This window comes from Mesoplodon mirus (genome assembly GCF_964341445.2).
Source record: "Mesoplodon mirus genome assembly, chromosome: 13".
In the NCBI taxonomy this organism is placed as follows: domain Eukaryota; kingdom Metazoa; phylum Chordata; class Mammalia; order Artiodactyla; family Ziphiidae; genus Mesoplodon; species Mesoplodon mirus.
In genome coordinates, this window is record NC_138989.1 from 74,194,217 (window position 1) to 74,218,811 (window position 24,595).

At 43.4% G+C, this 24,595-nt stretch overlaps 1 pseudogene across 1 annotated transcript in view; it reads left to right on the forward strand.

The window, feature by feature from the left end:
• The first annotated feature begins 1,143 nt into the window (after window positions 1-1,143).
• LOC309814617 (O-acyltransferase like protein-like) overlaps window positions 1,144-24,595 on the forward strand; it is a 65,221-nt pseudogene continuing 41,769 nt past the window's right edge. Inside the window, exons 1-4 of the transcript in view lie at window positions 1,144-1,276; window positions 17,348-17,499; window positions 19,012-19,090; window positions 20,917-20,929. The product of the transcript in view is annotated as an O-acyltransferase like protein-like (transcript). The remainder of the gene's footprint in view (window positions 1,277-17,347; window positions 17,500-19,011; window positions 19,091-20,916; window positions 20,930-24,595) is intronic.

Here is a 24,595-nt window from a genome sequence, read left to right on the forward strand (position 1 = left end):
TTCCGCCTTCTTGGGCCTAAGTGGTTCTAACCAGTTTCTGTCCTGTACGCCACGGCTAAAGGTTGTGCCCTGCCCCCTTCCCTGCTGACTCATGAGGACACAGAAGGTACTGGCTAAGACAGCAGGAGGAACTTTACCAGAACAGCAACTTGATCTTGACTTCCCAGTCTCCAGAACTGTGAGCCCTAAGTTTCTGTTGTTTATAAGACACCCAGTCTGTGGTATTTTGTGATAGCAGCCCCAATGGACTCAGACAAAGGGTCGGGGTCTGGGAGGCTAGAGGCTGCTGTGAAGCCAGGAAGTACAACTGAGTCACAGTGGATGTTTTCCATCAGTGTAAACAAAATTTGCATCACATTTTAAATGTAATTAGCGAGGTTATTATTTAAGGACAGGCTTTCTGGAAAGAATATTTACACCATGAGAAATCCAGATCCACACATTTTATGTTTTTTTAAAGTAGATGAACGCAGTTACCACCGTCTTTTGTCAGCATCATTTGCTTCCCAGGACATGTGTCCTAAGCTCCCACAAGAGGACGGGTGTGTTTATTTGTCCTACCGCAATGCCGTCTCTTTCCATGGGGGAGTTCATCACTCCCACGTGTGGCTTTCAAGTCCGGCAAGCACATTAACAGATGCATACAAAGCCCAGATGATGACGTAGAAGCCCTTCTTTGCTTATCATTTATCTGAATGTTATATAGGTTGGATTCACACTCATTCTCAGATAAAAACCAAATATTGCCACTTAACATCCTCGGTATATTTATTTTTTAAACCCAGAGGTATACACAAGACATCTAACTAGAGAAAATCTAGCTTTATCCATGTTAGCTGGAAATGTTAATCTGCATAACTAAAGGAAGCCAGGTGGTCAGCGGCCCTCACATCCACAGCACGATTTTGCTCAACAATAACAAGTTGTATACAAATCCGTTTCCATGGTTTGTTCATTGCAGCCGCTTTGCAGGTGGCGCAGGAGACGCAGCTTGTCTCTGCATGTTAAGGGGTGAGAATGTCACATTTCCCCACAACACGTTATAGACTAGTGTTTCATACATATGAGGCTCTTTGTCTAAGAGGGGAGTTTTATCCTGACAGGTTAAGATCCTGACCAAAGATGGTCCTGACCTAACTATTTTGTCTTCTCTCTTTTCAGTTTCAATTGCCTTTTGTTTTTCCTGCAAGAAACATTTCTCTCAAGTGCCTGCAGGACACTGATGAATTCCTTTCTGATCTGAATTCAGTGGAACCCAAAGAATATGCTCAAAGAAGTAAGTAGGTTTTTCTTAACCCGTTGGGTAGGTGAACGCAGGGCAGACAGGTTTGGGCTGGGGGCTAGAAAAACTCCTGAGAATTAAAAACCCAGAACCAAATAGGAGAGAGAAGGATCCTCAATTTATAAATTGCTCCAGGAATCAAGGAGGGAGGAGGAATTTTTATTGCAGAAGGCAATAGAGGGGGTGGTATTCTAGCCAGAAGGAATCTCGTGAGGACCAATCTCTTAATAAGACAAGGATTACTTGTAAACTGTATGATGCTGTTTACTATTCTGAAGTTGATAACATTTCACTGTCATAGGGGATGGCTTGGTTTATTTCTTTTTCTAGACATTTAGTCTCCTTTGGGTAAAGAATAGCTTCATTATTCAGGAAACAGGTCTTGCCCATCATATGTCAGATAGTAAATTCTGAGGAGTATTCTGGTGAATGCATTGGCTCAAGCTGGAAGAAGTTCAACGGTAGCCAGACCTCTTTGCATGTGATATGGTTGGACATCAGGCTGCTGTAATTATTTTTGTTAGTTTCCCAAAATTATTTTCACAAATAAAGGGACATATATTGATATCTTCCTGACGGAAAGGGGCAGGAAATCAGATTCATTTTCAGTGGGATAACCTCTCTAGGAGAATGATTCATTGTTGATGCTGATGTAAACGACTAACAAGGAAAAATGTAAAAACTCACTCTTTCCAAAGCCAGAAACACTATCATAGCAATTTCCATTTCTGTTTTGTACACATGACTAGTTTATTTTGTATTGGAAAAACCTTTAGTAGCGTAATATACATTATAAAGAGAAAACAAGTTTTGATCTAATATTGAGTAACTCAAAATGGCACATGGTTTGAAGCAAGTGCCATTCTACACTGAATTATGTGTCCTGATAGTTAATGAAATGGTAGGGAGATTTGAATCCAATGAATTCAATAACCACCTTCAAGTTGTATTTTGGAATTGATTATGTTTTGCTACAACATTTGGTGATGTTTGACAGGGAACATTCTGACAAACCCAGGCCAAATAAGCTGGCCAAGAAAATCCAGAAGGGTGCAATGATTTCTGGTGATGCAGTGGTCGTACATATTGTCATCATTAGTCGCAGGCTTGTTGATGCTTTATTTGTCTTATAAGTTACTCTAGTCATGTACCAATGATGTTTCATCTGTAGGCATCTGAAAGTTGAAATTCTTTTTTTTTTTAGTTAAAAAAATTTCCCTGTGTTGAATGGTCCAAGAAAGAATTGAATGATATACATAAGTGGATAGATGACAATAACTTAATTTAATAGATGAATACTACTATCTAGTGTTTTAACTGATTTTCTTTCTAACGCACCCCAAAAACACTTGACATCGTTGCTTTGACATTTTGCCTGAGATTTCTGAGCGCAGAACGTAGTTCTGACTTTTGTTCTCAGCATGGTTTTCCTGGCAGTCATGTGGATGCAAAAATATGAGTCGATATTTAGAGAGTACTTTTACATGGCAGGTACTGTCCCCAGCCCTAGGCAAAAGTTGTCTCACTTAGTCCTAATGCACCCCACCACCATGGGGAGGGTGTTATTATCACCTCTATTTTATAAATGAACCACGAAGTTGTAAAGTATCTTGCCGAAATAAGTGGTGCAGATAGGATTTCAACCCAGATCATCTGATTCCCGAGCCTGCATTTTCAATCACTGCCTAAATAAGCAGCAACCAGAGAAACAAGACAAAAAAATAGTCATCAGCAAAACAAGGAATGAAGCAGAGATACATGTATCAATATGGAGGGAATATACTGAAGTAACATCAAGAAAAAAAAGTTGTAGAAGGATATATATAGTATGTAAAGTTTACAAAATGCAAATTAAGGTGCTCTTCTTTGGGAGACCTATGTAAGTAGTACGAATGGAAATGATAACCTCCGAATTCAGTTAGAGGTTGCCTTGCAGTGGGCGTGGTGAGGGTGCGGATGTCCTTGGGGACCCACCAGATCTCAAACGATGGGTCAGGTTGTGTTTTTTTAAGCTGGTGATTGAAACATAGGTGTTTCTTACTGTTTCTCTTTATGCCTTTTTAAGATATTAAATGTTGCCTAATAATGTTTCAAAACTCCATCCCCAATCCAAAGCACAGAGGTGACAATAGGAGAGCCTCTGAATATGGGTGAGGTCTGAGGAATAAAGTGGAGAGAAAGTGTTCTTGAAATTCAGGCCGACATGTTTTTGCACAAGGGAATTGGCATCACTGCAGCTCAGGAGCAGGGAGAGAGCCTGATATTAGAGCCTGAGACAGACAGTCTGGCAGTGGGAGGACGGATTAAGCAGCATAGAGTTTATGAGAAGGAAGCGTATAGTAATACAGCTCCAAAGTGAAGTTCCCGTGGTTCCTTCCCACCATCCTTCTCCATTCACTTTCACGCCCACCATCTTAATGGGGACAGAATCCATCAAACAGTATTTGTATGCTTTAATTTTGCCACGCTCTTGGGTCCCTGTCTAATTTTATCCTTTCTTTCACTGCTGAAGTCCTCAGGCCAGTGTTCTGGCCCCTTTGCTTCTTCTTTTTTTTTTTTTTTTGCGGTACACGGGCCTCTCACTGTTGTGGGCTCTCCCATTGCGGAGCACAGGCTCCGGACGCGCAGGCTCAGCGGCCATGGCTCACGGGTCCAGCCGCTCCGCGGCATGTGGGATCTTCCCGGACCGGGGCACGAACCCGTGTCCCCTGCATGGGCAGGTGGACTCTCAACCACTGCGCCACCAGGGAAGCCCTGGCCCCTCTGCTTCTGATTTTGTTTTTGTTTTGTTTTTACACTCCATAATCCACAGAAATCTACACTGAATCCCTTATTACATATAAAAATTGCAGCCTAAAAATCTCTGTAACCAAGTAGATACAACTTACATTATCAAGAAGAGAAAAATTAGATGAAAAACTATTGAGCATCTAGAAAATAAAATATTATGAACTAAAAATAATGCCTTTGAAAAATATTTAATGGTATGGAAGATAATCAGTATATTATTAAGGAAAAAAATCAGGATACAAAGCAATATGTATAATATAATACCTTTTTTGGAAAACATATAGAGATAACTGTGTGTATATGTGTGTATATATCTATATATAATATAGATATATATATTTATACAGAAACATATATTTATAGAGACAGAGAGAGAGAGAGGTGCTATGTCTCTTTTGTAGAGAGAGATTGTCTATCTTGTTTTCCTTTGCAAACTCAAAACCTAGCACGGTGCCTGGAACTCAGAGTGTGTATTAGGTGTATACCACATCAATCACATATATATAAATGAATGATTAATAAAAGACTATGTAAACACTCAAAAAACCTCCCTCCTGATTAATCATTTTTTTCTCTCAATTTCCTTTCTCCTTGACTGCTGTGGGATTCACTTCCTTCTTAAAACTCATCTGTTTCTAATTCAGGGATGGTCTTTCCTGATGGGGATCCTTCTTCTCTCTTCTGCCCTTTCTCTCTCCACCTGATCGCCTGTACCTTCCCACCTGTTCCTTTCCTCATCGTACATTTCTTGTAAACAAGTCACATTTTAGAGACAAGGTGTTGGCCCACAGACATCCTGATGCCTGGGCTCTCATCCTGTTTAGGCCGATAGTCAGCTGTGCAGTTGGCCCTACCCAAGCCATGTCACTTTGCTGAACAAGTTTCCTCACCTATGAAGTGGAGAGGCTGTGTTTCTCCAAGTCTGAAAATCTACAGCAGCTTAAAACATGTTCTAATTCCTGCACCCACCAATCTGCTCCAGCCGGGGTTAAATGTTCAATCTGGTTGTCCAACACAGTGACTTTTAAGGGTTGAATCACATAAATTAACAATTGAGTAAATTATGTTAAGAGCAAAAGGAATGAATACCCCAGGTTCACCACTTCCTAACTGTCGTATGCACTTGACCATCTTCTGTACTCTTGAACTGAGTCTGTGTGGTGGAAATGTATTGCTGTGCTACTGCACATCATCCTTTAAGCTCAAGTTCAGGGATGTCAGGCTGGGAGCTTGAAGTCAGCGGTGGTAGAAGTATATCCACCACACAAGTCAGCAATCGCTGTAGGTCAGGGCTTGATGTTTTGTTGACTGTCTAGGCTTCAGAAGTTGATGGAGAAAATGTTACAAATTAAAATAAAACTTAAACGTGTGTTATGTCTACAGCCTTTGCATTATAAACAGCACCCAAAAACTGTTATTCAGCAAAAGCATTGCTCACATCATGGACAAATGAGTGAAGTTCTGACATATATCTTTCTGGCTTCACATCCGTATTACTCATTAAGGTGGACAAAAATATCACCCAACATTTATGTGGGGATGACACTCACTGGTGTCATAGGTGAAATCATAGGTTGGCTACAGATATGAGAGTTTGGCAAAAATTAGTGAACGCATTCTGTGAGAATCAGTTGGCTATATATGGAATTTATAACAAGGAATATTATTGATTTAATTATTATTTGTAATCTGTGCGTGTTATGGGCTGAATTGTGTTCCTCCCAAATTCATATGTTGAGGACTTAACCCCAGTACTTCAGAATGTGACTGTACTTGGAGATGGGGTCTTTAAGGAGATAATTAATGTGAACCGAGGTCATTGGGATGGGCCTAATCTAATATGACTGGTGCTTTTATAAGAAGAGGAGATTAGGACACAGACACACCCAGAGGGAAGGCCAAGTGAAGGTGCAGAGAAGGTGGCTGTCTACAAGCCAAGGAGAGAGGCCTCAGTAGAAACCAACCCTGCCAACACCTTGATCTTGGACTGTTAGCCTCCATGACTGTGAGGAAATATATTTCTGTTGTTTAAGCCACCCAGTCTGTGGTATTTTGTAATGGTAGCCTGAGCAAAGTAATACACTATGCTATACATCCTTTATATCAGTATAATTTATGGTGTATGTGTGTGTGTATATATATATATATTTTTCCCCTCATTTTGGGGAGAGAGCAGATTATTAAACATTTATCTTCACTGCCCAGCCCCACCCCACTGCTAGCAAAACCTCTAGGAGCTGGACTTCTTTTTTTTTTTGGCTGCGTTGGATCTTCGTTGCTACGCATGGGCTTTCTCTAGTTGCAGCGAATGGGGGCTACTCTTTGTTGTGGTGCGCGGGCTTCTCATTGCAGTGGCTTCTATTGTTGCAGAGCACAGGCTCTAGGCATGTGGGCTTCAGTAGTTGTGGCATGTGGGCTCAGTAGTTGCAGTGCGTGGGCTCTAGGGCATATGGGCTTCAGTAGTTGTGGTGCACGGGCTCAGTAGTTGTGGCTCGTGGGTTCTAGAGCGCAGGCTCAGTAGTTGTGGCACGTGGGCTTAGTTGCTCTGTGGCATGTGGGATCTTCCCCGACCAGGGCTTGAACCCGTGTCCCCTGCATTGGCAGGTGGATTCTTAAGCACTGCACCACCAGGGAAGTCCCTAGGAGCTGGACTTAAGAATCTGAATTTTAAGGAAGCTTCTTACTTGATTCTGATCATTGTGATAGCTGAAAATAGGGATGTCAGTTTTACTGGTAATTACTGGTGAAAACATACGTCAAACAAGATTCCAAAAGTAGACAAAAAACCCAGCCCCCTGTATTAGTTTGCTAGGGCTGCTGTAACAAAGTACCACAGACTGAGGGGCTTAAACAAGGGAAATTTATTTTCTCACAGCTCTGGAGGCTGGAAGTTCAAGATCAAGATGCTCATAGGGTTGGTTTCCTCTGTGACCTCTCTCCTTGGCTTGCAGATGGCCAATGACCGCCTTCTCCCTGGTGTCTCTCTGTGTGTCCAAATATCCTTTTACACAGACACCAGTCAGATTGGATCAGGGCCCACTCTAACAGCCTCATTTTAACCTAAACACCCCTTTTGGGGACTTCCCTGGTGGTCCAGTGGGTAAGACTCCAAGCTCCCAATGCAGGGGGCCTGGGTTCGATCCCTGGTTGGGGAACTAGATCCCTCATGCATGCCGCAGCTAAGAGTCCGCATGCCACAACTAAGGAGTCCACATGCCACAACTAAGAAGCCCACATGTCGCAACTAAAAAGATCCTGCATGCTGCAACTAAGACCTGGTGCAGCCAAAAAATATATATATATATTAACCTACTCACCTCCTTTTAAGGGCCCTATCTCCAAATGTAGTCACATTCTGAGGTACTAAGGTTTAGGGCTTCAACATATGAATATCGGGATGGGGGGAGGTGGGTGTGGGGAACACAGTTCAGCCCATACACCCTGAAAAGCCCATTTTGGATTTCTAACCTCTAGAACTATACGATAAATAATGGATGTTGTTTTAAGCCACAGAGTTACAACAATCAAAGTTACATTTTTTTACAGCAGCCATAGGAAACTCATACAGACTTGCAGGAAGCTCACTTTGATTAGTGTGGCCACACATCCCGGTGACCCCATTTCTTACAGTTTTTCCTACCCCTTTGTTCTATCACCACTTTTGGTTCTCCACTCCCAACATCTACTTGTTTTTCTTGCTATGTTTTTAATATTGGACTCCAGTATAAAATGGTGAATTTATTTAGTAAATATGTGATCCTTATTAAGTAGATGTAGAGGTAGAAGTATATCTATATATCCATATATCCTTTTCAGTTATTCTAATCTGGGAACTTACTGCCTTTGGCTTTATCATATGTGTTCTAGAATAATGATTTCACGTCTCTTGTCTGAATACCTTGTCTTGTTCCATCTTTTCTCTGGAGGAGGGGCACCTGGAAACTAAGAAGGGTTTATGCCCTTCTATGTTGGCAGTTGGTATAAATGTATATAATTTAAAAAGCAGATGACCAGACCACACAATAGAAAAATGATTGAAAGGGGGCTCTGAAGCCATGTTGTGTGTCTTTGGTCCCATCAGGCGTCCGGTCGGTTATTTCTTTAGGTCTTTCCATGGCCCACTGTGTTCTCCAATTTCCACCCTCCTGGGATCCTGTCTCTCCATAAACTTGTCATACCTTTCCCGAGCACATGGCTGCTGCTTCTCTCTAGGCTCGTAGCTTCCCCAGCCACACTTCACAAGCTAGTTAGTAGCATCCTTGGCTTGGATTAGAATCCCCACTCTGAGAGTGTTGCAGGTTGAACTGTGTCCTCCAAAAAGATATGTTGAATCCCGAACCCCTGGTACCATGGATTTGTGATCCTATTTGGAAATAAGCTCTTTATAGATGTAATCAAGTTAAGATGAGGTCATGCTGGATTTGGAAGAGTCCTAACCCAGTGACTGGTGTCCTTATGAGGGAACTACATACGCAGACACAGAGACACACAGGGAGAATTGATGCGTAACGACTGAGGCAGAGATTGAAGTGATGTGTCTAGAAGCCAAGAAACGCCAAGGACTGCCCACATGATTTCAGACTTCTAGTCTCCAGAACTGTGGGACAAAAAATTTCTGTTGTTTCAAGCCACCCAGTTGGTGGAAATTTGTTAAGACAGCCCTAGGAAACAAATACAGGGAGCTATGGCTTCCTAAAACCACCATCCAGAAGAAAAAAGCATGTGTTTATTATCTGAGACAAAAATTAAAAAGCAAAACAAGCAGTCTCAGGTAGGTCCTGGAATTCATTTTCCTTGAGATGTACCAGGCCCACCCATGGTCATTTCATCAAGTCCAAGCAGACCCATTTGTAGCACTGTCTGCAGCGGAGGCCTTTCAGAGGGAATCTATTTACATGGAATTAAAACTTTGCTTAGCATATCGAGGGCTTGATGGTTTCACATGATGTCTGCATTTTCCTGTACTTTGTTCCTGGGGTGGGTGCGGGGGGTGCGTGGGTGGGGGGGAGGTGGGTGGAGAGAGGCTTCGGGTTCCCAAGCAGCCTGCAGGGTTTTTCATTTCCTGTTTTCTCTAATCTCCTCACAGCCTTGAAATCTTCCCCAAGCAGCTACTTTTGCTATGAAACTTTTTTAACCCTTCGAGTCCCTTCTCCCTGGTCCTCATCCCTCAGCCCACCCTGATGGCTGGGTTGCCAAACTTCCTACTCCGATCACTTACTCCCTTGGTTTCATCGTTTATCTCTTGAGCTGATTATTTCATGTCTCCTATCTGTGTGTCTCATCCTCTCTCCTGGAAGCCAAGGCCTGTGGTTACGCTCCTGGCATAGGAGGTAATCCATAGGTGGCACTCACTGGGCGAGCCAATCACTGGCCCCAGCCCTGCCTTTGTTCTCTGGTCATCAGTGGACGACTGACCATCTACATGATTTGTGTTCTCAGAATGTCGCCTCTTTTCCCATCTGGCTGCCAGTCTAGAGGGCATTTTTTTACTCAAGCCCAGCCTCTCCACTGGTGCTGGAGCTAGGGGCAGAAAAGATGCTGAAACCAAGAAAATCTCAGAATAGAGAAAGGGTGACACAAGGGGCTTCACTGAAATTTCTGGGTTAGCTGGATTTCAAACATCCATGTTGTGGTAGGCTGAAACATAGATCCCCAAAGATATCTCATTCTAATCCCTGGGACCTGTGAATATTACCTTATATGGAAACAAGAGCTATGCAGATAAGTTTAAGATTTTTTTTTTTTTTTTTTTTTTGCGATACGCGGGCCTCTCACTGCTGTGGCCTCTCCCGTTGCAGAGCACAGGCTCCGGACGCACAGGCTCAGCGGCCATGGCTCACGGGCATAGCCGCTCCGCGGCACGCAGGATCCTCCTGGACCGGGGCACGAACCCGTGTTCCCTGCATCGGCAAGCGGACTCTCAACCACTGCACCACCAGGGAAGCCCCATATTTTAAAATTTAAGACCATTGACCAAGGTCTCTCTTTCCTTCATTTAAACCCAGAAATTAATCAATTCTGCATTTTAATATCCGCATATCGTTGCCAAGAAAGAAAATGTGTCTGCTAATTCGCTCAGCAGAATTGAAACAAATTGTTTTTAATCTTTTGGAAATGAAAACTTGGAACAACTGCCATGCAATTTGAAGTAACAGGTGGGCTTAATCATTAGTTTATTCTATCCTTCCCTCCCGTGACAATCACAATGTATTTAGATTTGGACAGGGCCCATGGCCTGGCACCTCAGGTTCTTGACAGAAACTAATTAAGGATAAGGCAGGAAAAGAACAACCTGTCCATTCGATTTCATAACCAGAAAGGAAGCAAATGCAACTGAAAATCTGCACAGCATACAAAATAACCTCAGGTAGAAAACCATAAATCCAATCCATTTACAAAGCAAAACACCAATTGGAAAGAGAACTAGAGTTTAACCTTCTCAAGTGAAGAATTAGGTATCTCTCTACATTTGTCCTTCAGGGATTGATCCAAGGGTCAAGAAAGGCTCTTATAGTTCCAGATCCTTAAACTTTAGGCTATCAAGTTTGGGATACTCAGTGATGGAGAAGGGAATTTGGAAATCATGCAGTCTATTTATAATAAATACATCCAGTTTTGTTTCTGACACAGAGAGGGCCTTACAATACATTTGTGGAGCTGGATTTGGGGCACTTGCACTTGTTTTTTTCAAAGTTTAATTCAACTAGCTCAGCAAATGTTTATTGACCTCCTCCTCTGAAATATCCACTGATGAAGACACAGCCCCTCCCTCACAGGGGAGACAGGCCAACAGCTACAGGCCTTCTAGTCTGATACACTAAGCTAGAGTCTGGACTGCTTCCTGGGCAGACCATCTTTCAGCCCAGACTCAAAGGATGATTCAGCATTTGCCAGGCAGACAGGAAGGAGGGACATTCCAGGCAGAAAGACAGACAAGTGCGGGCCTGGTGCGTTCTGTATAATGGAGCAGAGGAAATGGGCGTGGGTGTGGAACGATGAAACTAGAGGCAGGTCTGGTCACGAATGGCCTTTTAAACCGAGCTTGGAGTCTGGAATTAATCTGAAAGAGCACAGCAGTCAAGGCTAGCCGCACATAGCATCTCCTGGGAACATTTGAAAAGCAATTAATGCCCAAGACTCACCCCTGACCAATTAAGTCATTCTTTGTGAGGGTGGAGCCTGGGCTTTAGTATTTTTAAAAAATTGCCCCAGGTGATTCTAAGGTCTGCCCAGGATTGAAAATCCCCTCTCTAGATAAGAGATCTGCAAAGGTTTCCTCTAAAGAACCAGATAGTAAACATTTTCAGTTTTGTGGGCGGGTACAGCCTCTGTTGCAACTACTCAACCTTGCCTGTATTAATAAAGCAGCATTGACAATATGTAAACAAATGAGATGGCTGTATTCCAATAAAACTACAAAATACAGGGCCATAGTTTGCCAACTCCTACTCTAGAGGATGGAATATCTTTAAAGAATTTTTCAAAATATTGATTTTAAAATTCTGTTCATATTTTATTGTTTATACACTATATTTGTTAAATATGTGATTCTATTCTCATTGTAAAAGAATGGAAACAGGGCTTCCCTGGTGGCGCAGTGGTTGAGAGTCCACCTGCCAATGCAGGGGACACGGGTTCGTGCCCCGGTCTGGGAAGATCCCACATGCCGTGGAGCGGCTGGGCCCGTGAGCCATGGCCGCTGAGGCTGCGCGTCTGGAGCCTGTGCTCTGCAACGGGAGAGGCCACAACGGTGAGAGGCCCGTGTACCGCAAAAAGAAAAAAAAAAAAAATTGGAAACAATACAGGCAAAGCTCAAGTCTTTTTTGTTCACTCATTCAATTCTTAGTCCCCTTCCTGGATAACAGCTGTTTAGCAATAGGTGTGTATCCTTCTAGAACTTTCTCCGTGCATTTTTGTTCATCTATATCTACCAGAAAGATATTGTTTTGTTTTGTAAAATTGAAAAATATATTTATTGTTCTTAATCTTTTTTTTTCCCATGTTATAGTGTCTTGGAGCATTTCCCACAGCAGCAAATGTAGATCTACCTCATTTTAGTTGTTGCACATGAAAGTACTGTAGCTCATTTAACTTTTTCCTGCTGAACGATTTGAAACTACTGACATTAAACTGTTTTTGTCCCATAAAATGGATCTTTCATGTGGTTCCACCTAACAGTTTGTGTCCATTTTTCTGCTTTTACAAGCATTAATACCACAAGCATCTGGCAATTCTGTGCTCATATGTGTTTCCCTGGAGCAGATTCTGAGATGTGGAATTGCTGGGCCACTGGGGATACGGTCAGAAAGGAGCCTTCGGTTAAACCACAGACATCAACCCTGACAACCTTCAGCAAAAAGGGGAGTTTCTTGGCAGACGCCGGGCAGCTCACAGAAGGGAGAGTAAGGCCTGCTGGGCTTGAAACCCGTCACTGGACCAGTGAGGTCCAAACAGCCTCCACAGCGGCGCACATACTACAGCCTCTGAGGAAACCACCTGTGGATGAATGAAGCCCAAGCTTCTCTTCAGGCCTTGACTCACTCCACACTAGTCCTGGGACCTCATGTCACAGGGACAGGAGGGCAGAGCAGGAGCGGCCTCCAGGGATCCCATCAGCTTCCATAATGAGAGGACACAGCACCTTGGTATTTTTTCAAGACTCCATGCAGTTGGAAAGTGGCAATTTTCCAAAAGAAAATTTAGTTGCTATTAGGAAGGAGATTAGCTCCCAGGAGGCCAGATTGAGAGAACGATTTCTTCATATTCTTACCAACATTCAATTTTATCAACCTTCTAATTCTTACCAATCAGATGGCTAGAAAAAATTGGAGTCTAATTGTGGTTTCTTGGTGAGACTGAACAACTTTCTCATGTTTATTGGTCACTTGGATTTCCTTCTCCAAGAGTTGCCTGTTCATATCCTTAGCAGGTTTTAAATCAGTTTCTTTGACTTTTTAAAAATTACTGACTTGTATTTGGTTTTGGTTCTTTTTCTTTTGGCCACGCCGCACGGCTTGTGGGATCTTAGTTCCCTGACCAGAGATCGAACCTGGGCCCACAGCAGTAAAAGTGCCAAGTCTTAAACACTGGACCGCTAGAGAAGTCCCCCCAAATTACTGATTTGTAAATCAACCATACTCCAATATAAATGCAAAAAAATAATGAAAAAAATAAAAATAAAAATTACTGATTTGTAAGGGCTTTTTATATGATCCGAATACAATTCTTTACCCGAGTTATTAATACGGTAAATATGACCTCTCCCTTAAGAGTTACATTTTTTTTTTTTTTTGCGGTATGCGGGCCTCTCACTGCTGTGGCCTCTCCCGTTGCAGAGCACAGGCTCCGGACGCGCAGGCTCAGTGGCCATGGCTCACGGACCCAGCCGCTCCGCGGCATGTGGGATCCTCCTGGACCGGGGCACGAACCCGTGTCCCCTGCATTGTCAGGTGGACTCTCAACCACTGCACCACCAGGGAAGCCCAAAGAAGGTTTTTTTTTTTTTTTTTTTTTGCGGTACGCGGGCCTCTCACTGTTGTGGCCTCTCCCGCTGCGGAGCACAGGCTCCGGACGCGCAGGCTCAGCGGCCATGGCTCACGGGCCCAGCCGCTCCGCGGCATGTGGGATCTTCCCGGACCGGGGCACAAACCCGTGTCCCCTGCACTGGCAGGCGGACTCTCAACCACTGCGCCACCAGGGAAGTCCAAGAGTTACATTTTAACTTTGTTCCTGGTGCCTTGGAAGCGTTGTAAGGAGACGAGGGATGTGGTCAATCTTGTGACTCAGGCAGTTTAGCTTAAAAGATGATCGCTGGCTACAAGTCACTGTGGATACCAGCTCTAAGGTTCTGGGTGTGGTCAGAGCCAAGGAGGGTCACATTCACAGGAGGGAAAAGGGGAAAGTAAGTAACGCTTATCACAGCAATAACCTGGAATACTTAGAAGCATAAAAAAGAGGCCAGTGATAACAGACACCCACTGGATGAGCCCAAGTGGCCAGAGCAGCAGAACTTGCTAGAAGAGGAGAGGGTTCATGGTGAAAGTCAGTTTACCCTGGGCAGCTCAGCAGGGGCCATTTGCCCAATTATGGCCAGGAGGTTTTCAAAATAACATATTACTTTCTTAAAAAGCACTCATGTAAGCAAAATGCAATTCCTTCAACCTGATTTCTACATTACACTTGGGAACCCAATTATTAGTAAAGACAGAGACAGAAATGCAAGAGGAGCTGTATAATTTGCCCAGCTGTATTTGGGGTTTTCTCCCCACTCACTCTAAGGAAGATCATTATCTTTAGCTATATATAAGAACCGACATACCAAACTGACAAACAAAAACAGGGTCTTTTTGTATATTTTAGAGGGCAAGAAGTTAGGGGTTCAGATTAAAATGGGTTTGAACACACAGCTCTGATCCTTATTAGCTGCTTTGAATACTCAGCTCAGATTCTTGCTAGCGATTAAAAAGAGGTAGATTTGTATTGCTGTGTATATTACTTATCATCTCTGTGCTTCGGTTTTCTTACTTGTTCTATCATTTAACAATGATGTGACCCTGGGCGAGTGACTTGACTTCCCTATGCCTCAGAAATTAACGTTGGTACATGTGTGTGTGTATAGTTCTATGTCATTTTAGCACATGTGTAGATTTGTGTAACTCATACTACAATCAAGACCATAACTATCCATCACCACATCCCTCTTGTGACTCCTTTATAGACATACGCAGCCCCTTTCCTCCACCATCACTAACCCTTGGCAAACAGTTATAATTACAGTTGTTCCAGAAAATAAACTCACTTTATACATTTGACTATAACTTTGATTCCAAAACTAGAAAAGGAAAAAAAAATAGTGGTCTAAAGATTAGAAAGAAAGAAATAAGAAGGTAGAACTATTAAGAAAGTTCAGCAAATTCTCTGGATACCAGAACAAATTACAAAAATCGATAGCATTTTTCCACACCAGCAGCAATCAGTTGGAAAATATAATTGAAAGTAAAACACTGAGGAAAATAGCCAACTCTACACTACCTAGGAATTGTTTATGTAATCTGTCTTAAGATTATCAAGGAAAAATATAAAGTTATAAATAAGGACACAAAAGAAGACTTTAGTAAATTGCATGACATCCAATGATACCTTGATACAACAATGATGTCAATTTCCCCATATAACCTATAAATTTGAAGCAATTTCAATCAGTATTCTAGTTGGATGTTTTGAGGAACTCAATAAACTTTTTCTGGGATTTTCTGCAATTTCTAAAAATTTTCTGAAATTTTCTGAATATGAATTTTCTGAAAGTTTCTGGATACGAATTTTCTGAAATTTGAATGATTAACAGTCCACAAATATTAACTGGCTCAACTTTGAAAAGATGACTAAAGGCTGAATACTTAATATACCTCAAATCCGTAATAATAAAAGCCATATGGTTCTGGTATTAGAATCAGACTGGCTTCGTAGGCATGTGACCTTTGCAGTCACACTGCGCCCCACACATAAAAGGGCCCCATGCTTCCTTTAGCGTGATTTGGTGTCACCATCTTGAAATGCTTAATTAATTTTTAAACAAGAGGCCCTGCATTTTCATTCTGTATTAGCCCTGCAAATTATGTAGTCAGTCTTGACTAGAACAAAGATTGTTCAAGACTAGAACAAAAATTACAGGCTCAAAAGAACAGATTTCTATCCAATAAGGAAACCAATAGATAAAGAACTGACAGATAACTGACAGAGAGTAAGTATTTTCGATAACTCAGGTAGACTAGGACCAATAGATAGAATAATAAGGAGCTCTTGCAAATCAAGAAAAGAAAATTCATTAAGAAGTAGGCAAAGAGTACAGACAGGTAATTTACAGAAGAGAAAATTTAAATGGCTTAGCTATTTTAAACAAAAATATCCTGACTTATTTGTAATTTGATAGACAAAAATCCAAACAATTGGATATCATTTTATATCCATTAACCACCCAAAATGGGAAAGCTGGACAATGCAAAGAAGAGATAGGAATCAACATCCCTGGGGATGTAGATTGGGGCAGTCACTCTGGAACACAATCCGGTGGGATTTACACAGTATTTGTGTACCTTCTGATCCAGCAAGCCCACTCACAGCTGTGTATATCTGAGCTAAAGCCTCACGTAGGTTTATACAGGGACACGTATGAGGAGTTTGTCCCTGTGTGTTTTTGTGTGTTAGAGGCCATCTATGTGTCCATCACCTGGGGAATAGCTAAGTCTAAGATGATGATGAGTTATTATACAGAAATCAGAAGCTCTGGACTAGATGAGCACAGTAACACCATAAATAATACAAATGTAGCTCTGAGTTACATATGTGGAAACAGGAGATCTGAAGCACAAGGCCATTCATATAAATTACAAATATATAAAATAAAAACACCTATAAATGAGATGATATCTATCAAACATGGGGGTGGAGGGAATTGGGGGAAAGGAAAGAGAAAGAGAGAGATGAAGAAAGAGGAAAGGAAATGAATTATTTAAAATGAAGGGGAACAGGACATATACGAGCACAAACAAACAAAATAAGAGCTTTACAGGACCAGGGCTAGAGAGGCGTTAACCGTGGAACTTGATTACTGCACGCTTTTACTCCCAAGATTAAAAAACAAACAAACAAACAATCAAAAACCTCTCTCCAAAATAAGGTCCTACAAAAATGGATTAAAAAATGTTAAGACATGAGTATTTTCTCCTGGCTGTATGGAGGAGAAAGAAAAGCTACCAAATTTTAGTTACATCTTTTTTACTCCCCCAAAGCATTTATTTTTTAAAAGCTTTCAAACTCTTCATTTTTTCAGCAACAGGTCATGTGTGAGAACGTAGGTCATGTGTGAGAACGTACATCATGGTTCTCCTCAGTGAAGAGATGGGCTGTGGGTGCAGAATGCAGGCCCAAGAGTGCCGTCTGAATACGTCTCTTCTTTTTTTGATCATTTAAATTTTAGAGGTTTAGAAGGTGGAGCTGAATGCTGATAAATTCATTTGAAAGCGACACAAGGAAGCTAAATTTGCCCACTTCTTTTGCTTTGAAATTCAGTGTATGACTCTTTCGGGAAACTGGGAAGCAATATATATATATATATTTTTGAGTTATGCGGGCCTCTCACTGCTGTGGCCTCTCCCGTTGCGGAGCACAGGCTCCGGAGGCGCAGGCTCAGCGGCCATGGCTCACGGGCCCAGCTGCTCCGCGGCATGTGGGATCTTCCCGGACCGGGGCACGAACCCGTGTCCCCTGCATCGGCAGGCGGACTCTCAACCACTGCGCCACCAGGGAAGCCTGAAAGCAATATTTTTAATGGAAATGTGGACAGGCTGGCATCTTCCAGTGAGTGTCTCTCCACCCACGCTCCATCGGGGCGTTTCCAAGGGCAGTACTGCAAGCTTCACGTCCTGCAATGTGAGCGTGGGATCTACACACACACTCTTAAAAGACTCGTGAACATTGGACTCATGATATGAAACCTGATACAACTCCACTGGTTGCTTATCTTCATTGAAAAAAAAACAAACTATTAAGATGTTTTGCAAAAAGTTAAATTTTAAACAGTTGGTGGAAACTTGCTTGCATGTCCTGAGTATGGGACATTATAGGAGGTAGTTGTCCACAAACCAAACAGGTCTTCAGATGTTCCTCCTACCACATTGCATGGGACAAGACCTCCGGATGACCTTTGTGGGGAATCCAAGGTCAAGTTCCAGCCAATATTCCTGAGCATTAACTCCTGACTCACCATCAGTGTTTGGAATACCAAAGAAGATGGACTTCACGTTACCCATAATCCTTTCCCAGAAACAGAGCTCTGAGACGTGAATCTGAGGTTATCCTAGCAGATGGGTTGGAACTTTTACCAATACATCACTAAATAGGTTGACTGAGGTCACAGGGCTCACTATCTTCAAAGCATGTTAATTCTTTTACTTCTTGGGGGGAAAAAGCTAGGAACAGCACAGCCTCCTATTAAATACAAAGATATACTTTATGCCTGGCACACAACACTAAGAGAAAATACATTACTGGTTGGCTAATAACAGTTGTATAAAATAAAAATAAGAAAACCAAGCTCTTTGAGGTTACTGCTATAAAATGGTCTTACAATTGTTAACCAATGCAGATAGGGAGATTATCACCCAGCTCCATCTGTCACGCTGAGAATTTGACAATGATTGCTTGAGGGTTCATATCCTATTTTCAAAGCAGACTAATGATATCAGAGCAGAAGGTGAAACCTACACAATCATGTAAATTATATGCTCAGAAGAAGCATCCCAGCAATTTTTGTTTATAATTTGATCTTTGCTTTATTGGGACCGGCATTCTAATTATTGGCTTGTTTTATTAATAAAATCTTTACTTGGTACATTGTGTCCTGCTACAAAGAAACGACAACTTGGCAAATTTGTTGAAAATTGTACGAGTTGTTAACTCTTAATGACCTGTAATATAGGAGAGAGATGCACTGGGGCAGATTACCCCACACTAGAGGCTACTTTTTTTTTTCTTTTAATTTTTAAAATGTTTTGGCCACACCGTGGGGCATGAGAGATCTTAGTTCCCCAACCAGGGATCGAACCTGAGCGCCCTGCTTTGGGAGCACAGAGTCTTGACCACTGGACTGCCAGGGAAGTCCCCAGGCTGCTTTCTAAATAAGCAGCTATGTTAACCCTTGGAGCATATTTTTATTTAAATATGGGTACATCTGATGTTCTGTAAGTTGACTTGAAATACTCTGTAATGGAAAAGCCATCTCCAAAGAAGTCAGCAAAGTTTTCTTCTTTCAATAATTTCTTTTTTCCTTCTCCCAATCTGCTGGATTCATGGGTAGTACAGCAGCAGCCTTACTTAGGAACGATCGGGCACATATTCTATGTATACTAACATTAAAGAATATCGTGGCATTGTGTTCCCAGGATGGAGCTGACTACAGCGTGGGCGTGTGTGTCCCCAATTCTTGTGCTGAAGAAGATGGGACTGAGATGTCTCGGCTGGGTAGGTCCAATAGAATACCCAGTGAACCTGTTGTCTGAGCATCAAGTTTGAAAAACCCCAGCCCCTTGGAGCCTCTTGGCCATTCTCTTGGGATTGAACCAAACTTTCATCCTGCTAAATCCAGTAAACCGAGACTAATGGAGTTTGGGGGTCTTGGGAGTGGAGGTGGAGAGGAGGAGAAAGATATTAAAGAGAAGGTAGGAGCTGAATCTTTATGTAATAACATTTTTTTTTTTTTTTTTTTTTTTTGCGGTACGCGGGCCTCTCACTGTTGTGGTCTCTCCCGCGGGCCTCTCACTGCTGTGGCCCCTCCCACCGCGGAGCACAGGCTCCGGACGCGCAGGCTCAGCGGCCATGGCTCACGGGCCCAGCGGCTCCGCGGCATGTGGGATCCTCCCAAACCGGGGCATGAACCCGCGTCTCCTGCATCGGCAGGCGGACTCTCAACCACTGCGCCACCAGGAAAGCCCAGGTGGGTATTTCTTCTTTTTTTTTTTTGCGGTACGCGGGCCTCTCACTGCTGTGGCCCCTCCCACCGCGGAGCACAGGCTCCGGACGCGCAGGCTCAGCGGCCATGGCTCACGGGCCCAGCCGCTCCGCATGTGGGATCTTCCCGGACCGGGGCACAAACCCGCGTCCCCTGCATCGGGGGGTGGACTCTCAACCACTGCGCCACCAGGGAAGCCCATGTAATGGGCTTTTAACATTTTAAACGTAATCTTCCCTCACTGCCTTAATCAGCCTCAGCTGCCTGGTTAGGTCTGAAGGAAGGAGCTGGGTGGTATCTAGTTTCCATATTGTGAGAGTTCTCTGCTGTGGCCCATGTGTGGAAATCAGTCAGGTGCCAAATCCGGAAAGACGTTCTAAACTGGGATCGTGTGAAGCCAATGTGTTGTGATGGATTAATGCTAAGAGGCCAGCATTTGATCCTGGTTTTCACCTCCCAGCTGTGTGATCCTGGGCAAATCACTTAATCTCTCCCTGCTCCAGCCTCTTCCTCTGTACAGAAAGGGGTGGACCATGCTGTTCAGTCTGACCCTAACTCTCTACAGGCTTACAGTCCCCTTCTGAATTTAGCCAAGTGGAATGAAAACATTTTAGTCCACATGGAAACTGGTTAGATTTCCTCGAAGTCTTTCAAAATTTTCAAAGGAAGAGCTTTAAAGCCTAAAATTTTTACTGCGAGTGTCTTTTGTACTTATTCTTGTCATCCATCCAAATAAGAACTAACGTGACACATTAAAAGGAAGACATTGTTTCTCTACGTACAGAAACTTCCAACACCAAGTGTGTGGGTTTCCTCCTCACATTATGAAATTGTGACACTAAGTATCTGGAGGTGGTGCTGACCCCACAGATTCAGGGCTCAGTTTCACATGACTGCTCCCCACTCCAGACACCAGTTGTGTAAGTAGTGGGTCCTGAGGTTACCCACTACTTCTGTCCAACTTGGCTACCAATCAGGGGTTCCCATGACTCTGATTTTTTCCCAGGATCCTCTCCTCGGGTTTGATAATTTGCTGTAATGGCTCACAGAACTCAGACAAACACATGACTTACTATTACTGGCTTATTATAACGAATAAAACTCAGGAATAGCCAAGTGGAAGAGATGCAGAGGGCAAGGTATGTGGAAAGGGGCACAGAGATTCCACGCGCTCTCAGTGTGCACCACCCTCCCAGCACCCCAGTGTGTTCATCAGCCTGGAAGCTCTCTGAACCCCTTTGTTTAGGGTTTTTATGAAGGGTCCATTATGGAGGCATGATTGATTAAATCCCCGCCCATTGGTGAGTAACTCAATCCCCAGCCCCTCTCTTCTCCCCAGAGGTTGGGGATGGGTCTGAAACTCCCAACCCTCTAATCACATGGTTGGTTCCTCTGACAACCAGCCCCTCTCCTTCAAGAGTCACCTTATTAGCTTAAACTCAAGTGTGGTTGAAAGGGGCTTATAATGAATAACAACAGATGCTCCTCTCAGCCCATCACTTAGGAAATTCCAAGGCTTTAGGAGTTCTGTACCAGGAACTGGGGATGAAGACCAAATAGATATTTCTTATTATATCACAATATCACACACGGTATTAAAAGCCTCTTTTAAGTGTTGATATTGCAGTTAGTTTTCTTTTTTTTTAAATTAATTTTTATTTATTTATTTTTGGCTGCACTGGGTCTTTGTTGCTGCATGCAGGCTTTCTCTAGATGCGGCGAACGGGGGCTACTCTTTGTTGCGGTGTGCGGGCTTCTCATTGCGGTGGCTTCTCTTGTTGCAGAGCACGGGCTCTAGGCGTGCGGGCTTCAGTAGTTGTGGCGTGTGGGCTCAGTAGTTGCAGCACGTGGGCTCAGTAGTTGTGGCGCTCAGGCTTAGTTGGTCCACCGCATGTGGGATCTTCCTGGCTCAGGGCTCAAACCCGTGTCCCCTGCATTGGCAGGCGGATTCTTAACCTCTGCGCCACCAGGGAAGCCCGCAGTTAGTTTTCAATAACCTTAAATTGTCCTCTGAATTTATGATTATCCCAACAGCTTCAGGTACATTACCTCTCCATCTAAACCAAATATTTCAGGTGGTATTAAAAAGAAAACAACAACAACAAAAAAAAGAAAACCAGTTGTTATATATCAAATTTAAATTTCAGTTCTTGTTGGATAAGCCATAAATATCCTAGTAACGAAGAAAAACTTGCAGAGTTGTTATTATATTAGCATAGCAAGTGAATAAATGACTCCCTAATGAGTTAATGGTCATTATTATTTAAGAGACTCATCTGTTAGTCTAGTTTTTCTGCCTAATGCTAAGCTTATTAGCTAGAGTTGATATTCGAATAAAATGGAAGGTTGGAAATTATTATCAATACAAAGATATTTTGATGATTCTCTCTGAGGAACTAGAGAAATAAAGGGTCCTGATTAAGGTGAGCAGAGTTGACTTGGGTGAATATATTAGTGGAATTTAGTCCTCACTGCCAAGGTGTTTATCCAGCTTCTACACAGAGGCAGCAGATAGAAATGGGAGCATCTGTGCCCAGGGGAAAGGATTTGTCAGCTGTTCCTTAAAGCTTTTTGATGGGTTGCCAATATTTCCATTACAGATGTGGAGGCAACCAGCTCAGCAGTAGCTGTTTGTGGGGACTTTTTTCATCTAGGTCACGAGGGTAGGAGTCAACATGAGGGGAAGACTGTGGCAGAGAAGCCAAGAAGAAATGAGCCTGGTATAGCAGAGAGAAGGAAGATTCTGGGCAGGTCAGAACATATTTCTTTTAGGCAAAAAACTGCATAGTGTGGCTGCCGTAGGATGTTATAAAATTTCAACCAACAGACTTTGTGTGAGTTCCTGATAATGAAAATATGGAGCAGCAGAGGGTCTAGATAAAATTTGGGTGTGATGATCACAAACCTAGTTATAGGCTAGTTCCCTAACAATTCACGTCTGTGTATTTTAGCACCACTTCTGTGTTCTGTTTCCTAGGGTTCCTGTAACAAAATACCACCAACTGGGTGGCTTACAATGCATCACTCCCATCTGTACCTCCACCATCAGGTAGTGTTCTTCCCTGTGTGTCTCTCTGTGTCCAAATTTCCCTCTTTGTGTAAAGACACCAGTCACACTGGACTTAGGACCTCCCCTAACCTAGTATTCAAACCATGGACCGCAGATTGGGACTTGAATACAAGTGCCGGGACTCAAACCCGGCCAGAACCCAGGTTGGGATTTGAACTCATGGTCTTTTTAAAAAAATTTTATTTATTTATTTATTTATTTTGCTGTACGCGGGCCTCTCACTGTTGTGGCCTCTCCCGTTGCGGAGCACAGGCTCCGGACACGCAGGCTCAGCGGCCATGGCTCACGGGCCCAGCTGCTCCGTGGCATGTGGGATCTTCCCGGACTGGGGCACGAACCGTGTCCTCTAGCATCGGCAGGCGGACTCTCAACCACTGCACCACCAGGGAAGCCCGAACCCATGGTCTTTTAATTGAGATCACACACCTGGTCTCAGGACTTCATGAAGCTCAGGTTCTTGACGTCTCCTCTCAGAAAGAATTCAGTGAAAGACAAAGTAATAGGTAAGAAGTGGGTTTATTTCGAGAGAAACACACTCCACAGACAGAGTGTGGCCCATCTCAGAGGGTGAGAGGCCCCGAAATATGGGGTCGTTAGTTTTTATGGGCTGGGTAATTTCATAGGCTAATGAGCGGGAAGATTATTCCAAGTATTTTGGGGAAGGGGTGGAGATTTCCAGGAATTGGGCCTCTGCCCGCTTTTTGATCTTTGATGGTCGGCTTCGGAACTGTCATGGCGCTGGTGGGTGTGTCACTTAGATTATGCTAATGTATTACAATAGTGTATAATGAGGCTCAAGGTCCACCGGAATTCAGATCTTCTGCCACCTTGGCCCTAGTTGGTTCTAACCAGTTTTTGTCATGTCCCATGGCTATGTCATTTTTTTTTTTTTGCTTTACACGGGCCTCTCACTGTTGTGGCCTCTCCCGTTGCGGAGCACAGGCTCCGGATGCGCTGGCTCACGGGCCCAGCCGCTCCACGGCACGCAGGATCCTCCCGGACCGGGGCACGAACCCACGTCCCCTGCATCGGCAGGCGGACTCTCAACCACTGCGCCACCAGGGAAGCCCGCTGTGTCCTTTTTTTAAAGGTTGCGCCCTGCCCCCTTCCCTCCTGTTTCATTATGACCTCATCTTAAGTTGATTACCTCTGCAGAGACCCTATTTCCAAATAAGGCCACATTTGCAGTGTTACCAAACTCAAGAGTCCCCAGGGTGGGAGCGGGGCTGGAGGGGTGTTAGGGTTTGAAACTTTTTGGAGTGGACACAGTGCAATCCAGAACACTACCTGATACCTAGCCGCTCATTTGGCTAGATTATCTGAGGTCCTTTAAACATGACAGAGAATTGGGAAGGTGGTGACTAATAGACAGATGAACAGGAGAAAATCAAATTTGATTACGTACATTCCGGGGCTCCAGGAGACTATGTGACAAGTTAGGCAATTGAGGCTTATGTGCCCTCTGAGAGAAGGAGAATCAGGGAGGGGATTGGGGCTTCAAAGGGAAGGAAGGCAATTTACAGGAAGGTGAAAAAGAACAGGTGTATGGTAAACAAATGCTTGCTAGGCCATGCAGAGGGGAATTTTAACAGACTTTGCTGGGTTCCTTCCTGTCCACACCCCTAGTTCCTATTATACTGTAGTTATCTATGGTGATGACTCCCTCTCTGGAACATGTCCCCTATCTACATTCTTTTTGGCAGTTAGGACCGAGGTCAAAGGTTCTTCCTGAGTCTCTTGCGCCTTGATTGTCTTTAGCTTGAAATAATCTGCGTGGCAGAGAGACACATTTTGGGGTGGCGTGTTTTGCTCCTCAGCGCTGTTCTCTTTCCTGTGCTCTGTGAGGCCGATTTCATCTCACCTTGCCCACTATAATTAGAATCATGAGGCCTAGATAGTGGAACAATGGTGTTAGCACTCCAAGGGCTGCCTTCTTGCCCCATTGCTA